Source organism: Chiloscyllium plagiosum, unplaced genomic scaffold, assembly GCF_037043375.1.
Source record: "Chiloscyllium plagiosum isolate Xiang-an unplaced genomic scaffold, Cpla_swu_hap1 HiC_scaffold_42, whole genome shotgun sequence".
Lineage (NCBI taxonomy): Eukaryota > Metazoa > Chordata > Chondrichthyes > Orectolobiformes > Hemiscylliidae > Chiloscyllium > Chiloscyllium plagiosum.
Genome location: NW_028270180.1, coordinates 51,732,214 through 51,738,213, shown reverse-complemented (window position 1 = coordinate 51,738,213; position 6,000 = coordinate 51,732,214). Strand labels below are relative to the sequence as shown.

General features: G+C 45.4%; 2 non-coding genes across 2 annotated transcripts; both read left to right on the top strand.

The window, feature by feature from the left end:
• The first annotated feature begins 291 nt into the window (after positions 1-291).
• trnav-aac (transfer RNA valine (anticodon AAC)) lies at positions 292-364 on the top strand. Its single transcript has one exon. It is a non-coding gene; the product is annotated as a tRNA-Val (tRNA).
• Positions 365-3,322: 2,958 nt separating this feature from the next.
• trnav-aac (transfer RNA valine (anticodon AAC)) lies at positions 3,323-3,395 on the top strand. The gene has a single exon. It is a non-coding gene; the product is annotated as a tRNA-Val (tRNA).
• The last annotated feature ends 2,605 nt before the right edge of the window (positions 3,396-6,000 follow it).

Here is a 6,000-nt window from a genome sequence, read left to right as displayed (position 1 = left end):
TTAAAGCCGGTGGAAGCAACATGACGTTATTGGGGTACATCGTGGAAAAAGATACTTCGGTGGACCTCGTCCATGCTCACCACATAGCCAAAACTAAACAAGTCCCGTTCCCCAGCATTTGGCCCCAAACCCTCTCAACGCACCATATCCAGAAACTCACCCGATTACCTTTGCAATTTTCTGAGTGTAATAGCCTCCTCCGAGCTATTGGAAACAAAAAGGTGAAACGTAGAACGGATTCAACTTTCAGTGCTGGACGCCAGTGAGCCGGAGCACGCGCGGCAGTGGCTCGTTTCTGTAGTGTAGTGGTCATCACGTTCGCCTAACACGCGGAAGGTCCCCAGTTCGAAACTGGGCAGAAACTGTTTTGTTCTTCAACTGCAGCCTTTTACATGGACAAGAGCTGAGCTTTCTTGCATGCTTTCCCATCTGCAAACCTGCCTTCGAATTTGCTTGAACAAATCTGCTCTGGTAGTGAAATGTAATGCAATTCCATTTAATTACAGTGCAAAGCGTTGTTAGGTTTTTCTCCAACCTGGTTCTGATCATATGCCATTCTGTTGGAGAATGTAGTTACCGCCTTCTGATCCTTCCACGAAAAGCAGTACCGCATTTGCCTTCCTTGCGCCGACGGCTCGGTTCAAAGACAGGAAAGAAGCTGATGCGCTGGTGTCACAGCGCACCACGAATTCCTGAACTTGTCTGTCTGTCAAATGTACCCCAAGGTCGTCTCAGAAAGACCTCATTTGGAAGCTGTCAATCGTGATTCAACGTGCGAGAATTGGCACCAGATATCCTGAATCATGTTTTGGAGCAATTCGCACGTTCGTGGCTCATTCAATCAGCAACAGCAATGAAAGAAATTGCACTCTCAGAGGAACCTTTCGACTTGCGCATTCATAGCGTCGCTAGTATTAAGGTCCGCCCCGAGATCTAAGTCATGTTGGAACTGAAACGGTGGAATCGACAGAGAGGCTACAGAATGACATCGCATCCATTTGGTTTTCTTTAAATCACTGACGAGCAGGAAAATGTAAACGGGGAGGGCGAGTGGAGAAGTGAGGCAGTTGCAGCTCTGGTGAAATTCCTTCTTTGTGATTCACTCAGCAACCAGAGACGTGAAGGTGACTCAGGCGTGAAAGCTCTTCACATCGAGAACAAAAAGCACTCAAGGGCAGTTAGCACCTCTTCCGGAGTGAGGGTGGGGTGAGGTAATTACCTTTTGACTTCTGTTACTATGTTCAGAAACTGCCGTTTTGATTGAGGTGAACAGAAACTGCATTTCTAAAAAGCACCATGGAATTTAGCAAAATTTATTGAGTCGCTTGTCGTCGATTCCCACATAGGTTTCCAACGCAGTTGGTATCCATGTGGCTCATGTCCAGGTGTGAACATCTCTGCAGCACATTGCACGGTTAAGGTAAAAGGCAAGGAAAGTGGCTTCTAGAACTGGCTCCGAGGTCAGAGCATTCTCACAATGTGATCTGTCGTTCTCGGATTGTAATGTTACCTCCGGTTTTAGGGTGGAGAACATTCTTTGGGACTCTTATTCTGAAAAAAAAAACAGACACAGCGACTGAAACTATGCTGCACGGTATGATGTGGATTACGGCCTGCTCAGGTTTGTGCATTTTCCCTGTCGTCCGGTGTGTTTCATGTTCCGTGTAAACGTGAAAGTCGTCCTGTTTCGAGCAATGGGTGAAATCATTTAGCAAAGCGAGATTCGAAATTGCAGTAATGTCAAGCAGCTCATGGTTATTTGACCAAATCATAAGCGAACCCATATTCTCACGCACTCACAGATACATTTGTAGCTGAAAAGAGTCTGAGAAGATAGACTCAGCTTACCATTGATTTTTGACTGGACTGATGGGCTATCAATATCTGCTGCGAAATTGACATTGTAGCTGTGCGAGTCCGAGAGGACATCCCAGCAGCTGTGCGAGTCCGAGAGGAATCATGGAACCCTTATCATGTGACTTTGCATCTGTTGTTATGCAGGAGGACAATTGGAAATACAAGAAAATGAGGCGGCGCTGCCGTCTGGTAGTGTGGCCGAGCGGTCTAAGGCGCTGGATCCAGATTCCTGTCTCGAAAGAGGCGTGGATTCGAATCTCACCACTGCCATTTCTGCTGATCAACTCCAACGCTGCAGCTTGTTAAAATGCTGTTTCGTTGCCCACTGTCTATTGATTTTGAAAACAAAAGTAAAATGTGTTTGCTTCCCAGGGAGTTAACTGTGGTGTGGGATACTGCCATATATTTCAAAATGTCTCTACTGTCATGATCGTGTTCGCCTCCCGCGCGGAAAATCGCAAACAGTTCTGCCGTCCCAGGCTAGTTGAGCTTTTACTGGAACCGAATGGAGACTGTTATTTCATCGCTGTTGTGAAACGAAGTCCTACGGTGACTCTACTCGTTGGTTATTTGGGTTTCTAGCTAATGGGAAAATCGTCCCAATGAATTTCGATGTCATACCTTATTGAATATCTTCCACTTCCGTCCTGGAAACATCGGAAGGGAAAGGTAATCTAATCGAGACTGTGATTGGTGAAATTCACTTTTTACGGCCAATTCTTATTATGTTCTTTCTTTCTATCTTTTCAGCATTGTCTGGAAAGTGGTGGTGCACTAAGGCTGCAGTATGTTTGAAAGAGTCGTTTGGAAATGCCCTGTTGTTAGTTGTGAGATTACTTTATGACTCATGCCCTCGGACTTTATCACATTTAGCATTCATGCATCTCTGTGTCTGAAAATGCCAGTTTCGTTTGTGTTCCGTGTTAAATGCTTTCTGTTTTGCGATTCGCTCAATACATTTCGATTTAACAGAGTTTCTGAGGTAACTTCCAGCAGCAAAAATCCTCAGCTGAGGATCTGTGAAAATTTCACAGAGTATGGTCAGTCGGAGCTAAAGTAAGGAAGTCGTTCGTTTCTGCAGTGTTTCACAATACTACCTTTCCCGTGAGCAGTCGAACAGACTAAATGATTGTGCCACTGACTGCGATGGCAAACTCCGCTAAAAAGTAATCCTTTAAAGCCGGTGGAAGCAACATGACGTTATTGGGGTACATCGTGGAAAAAGATACTTCGGTGGACCTCGTCCATGCTCACCACATAGCCAAAACTAAACAAGTCCCGTTCCCCAGCATTTGGCCCCAAACCCTCTCAACGCACCATATCCAGAAACTCACCCGATTACCTTTGCAATTTTCTGAGTGTAATAGCCTCCTCCGAGCTATTGGAAACAAAAAGGTGAAACGTAGAACGGATTCAACTTTCAGTGCTGGACGCCAGTGAGCCGGAGCACGCACGGCAGTGGCTCGTTTCTGTAGTGTAGTGGTCATCACGTTCGCCTAACACGCGAAAGGTCCCCAGTTCGAAACTGGGCAGAAACTGTTTTGTTCTTCAACTGCAGCCTTTTACATGGACAAGAGCTGAGCTTTCTTGCATGCTTTCCCATCTGCAAACCTGCCTTCGAATTTGCTTGAACAAATCTGCTCTGGTAGTGAAATGTAATGCAATTCCATTTAATTACAGTGCAAAGCGTTGTTAGGTTTTTCTCCAACCTGGTTCTGATCATATGCCATTCTGTTGGAGAATGTAGTTACCGCCTTCTGATCCTTCCACGAAAAGCAGTACCGCATTTGCCTTCCTTGCGCCGACGGCTCGGTTCAAAGACAGGAAAGAAGCTGATGCGCTGGTGTCACAGCGCACCACGAATTCCTGAACTTGTCTGTCTGTCAAATGTACCCCAAGGTCGTCTCAGAAAGACCTCATTTGGAAGCTGTCAATCGTGATTCAACGTGCGAGAATTGGCACCAGATATCCTGAATCATGTTTTGGAGCAATTCGCACGTTCGTGGCTCATTCAATCAGCAACAGCAATGAAAGAAATTGCACTCTCAGAGGAACCTTTCGACTTGCGCATTCATAGCGTCGCTAGTATTAAGGTCCGCCCCGAGATCTAAGTCATGTTGGAACTGAAACGGTGGAATCGACAGAGAGGCTACAGAATGACATCGCATCCATTTGGTTTTCTTTAAATCACTGACGAGCAGGAAAATGTAAACGGGGAGGGCGAGTGGAGAAGTGAGGCAGTTGCAGCTCTGGTGAAATTCCTTCTTTGTGATTCACTCAGCAACCAGAGACGTGAAGGTGACTCAGGCGTGAAAGCTCTTCACATCGAGAACAAAAAGCACTCAAGGGCAGTTAGCACCTCTTCCGGAGTGAGGGTGGGGTGAGGTAATTACCTTTTGACTTCTGTTACTATGTTCAGAAACTGCCGTTTTGATTGAGGTGAACAGAAACTGCATTTCTAAAAAGCACCATGGAATTTAGCAAAATTTATTGAGTCGCTTGTCGTCGATTCCCACATAGGTTTCCAACGCAGTTGGTATCCATGTGGCTCATGTCCAGGTGTGAACATCTCTGCAGCACATTGCACGGTTAAGGTAAAAGGCAAGGAAAGTGGCTTCTAGAACTGGCTCCGAGGTCAGAGCATTCTCACAATGTGATCTGTCGTTCTCGGATTGTAATGTTACCTCCGGTTTTAGGGTGGAGAACATTCTTTGGGACTCTTATTCTGAAAAAAAAACAGACACAGCGACTGAAACTATGCTGCACGGTATGATGTGGATTACGGCCTGCTCAGGTTTGTGCATTTTCCCTGTCGTCCGGTGTGTTTCATGTTCCGTGTAAACGTGAAAGTCGTCCTGTTTCGAGCAATGGGTGAAATCATTTAGCAAAGCGAGATTCGAAATTGCAGTAATGTCAAGCAGCTCATGGTTATTTGACCAAATCATAAGCGAACCCATATTCTCACGCACTCACAGATACATTTGTAGCTGAAAAGAGTCTGAGAAGATAGACTCAGCTTACCATTGATTTTTGACTGGACTGATGGGCTATCAATATCTGCTGCGAAATTGACATTGTAGCTGTGCGAGTCCGAGAGGACATCCCAGCAGCTGTGCGAGTCCGAGAGGAATCATGGAACCCTTATCATGTGACTTTGCATCTGTTGTTATGCAGGAGGACAATTGGAAATACAAGAAAATGAGGCGGCGCTGCCGTCTGGTAGTGTGGCCGAGCGGTCTAAGGCGCTGGATCCAGATTCCTGTCTCGAAAGAGGCGTGGATTCGAATCCCACCACTGCCATTTCTGCTGATCAACTCCAACGCTGCAGCTTGTTAAAATGCTGTTTCGTTGCCCACTGTCTATTGATTTTGAAAACAAAAGTAAAATGTGTTTGCTTCCCAGGGAGTTAACTGTGGTGTGGGATACTGCCATATATTTCAAAATGTCTCTACTGTCATGATCGTGTTCGCCTCCCGCGCGGAAAATCGCAAACAGTTCTGCCGTCCCAGGCAAGTTGAGCTTTTACTGGAACCGAATGGAGACTGTTATTTCATCGCTGTTGTGAAACGAAGTCCTACGGTGACTCTACTCGTTGGTTATTTGGGTTTCTAGCTAATGGGAAAATCGTCCCAATGAATTTCGATGTCATACCTTATTGAATATCTTCCACTTCCGTCCTGGAAACATCGGAAGGGAAAGGTAATCTAATCGAGACTGTGATTGGTGAAATTCACTTTTTACGGCCAATTCTTATTATGTTCTTTCTTTCTATCTTTTCAGCATTGTCTGGAAAGTGGTGGTGCACTAAGGCTGCAGTATGTTTGAAAGAGTCGTTTGGAAATGCCCTGTTGTTAGTTGTGAGATTACTTTATGACTCATGCCCTCGGACTTTATCACATTTAGCATTCATGCATCTCTGTGTCTGAAAATGCCAGTTTCGTTTGTGTTCCGTGTTAAATGCTTTCTGTTTTGCGATTCGCTCAATACATTTCGATTTAACAGAGTTTCTGAGGTAACTTCCAGCAGCAAAAATCCTCAGCTGAGGATCTGTGAAAATTTCACAGAGTATGGTCAGTCGGAGCTAAAGTAAGGAAGTCGTTCGTTTCTGCAGTGTTTCACAATACTACCTTTCCCGTGAGCAGT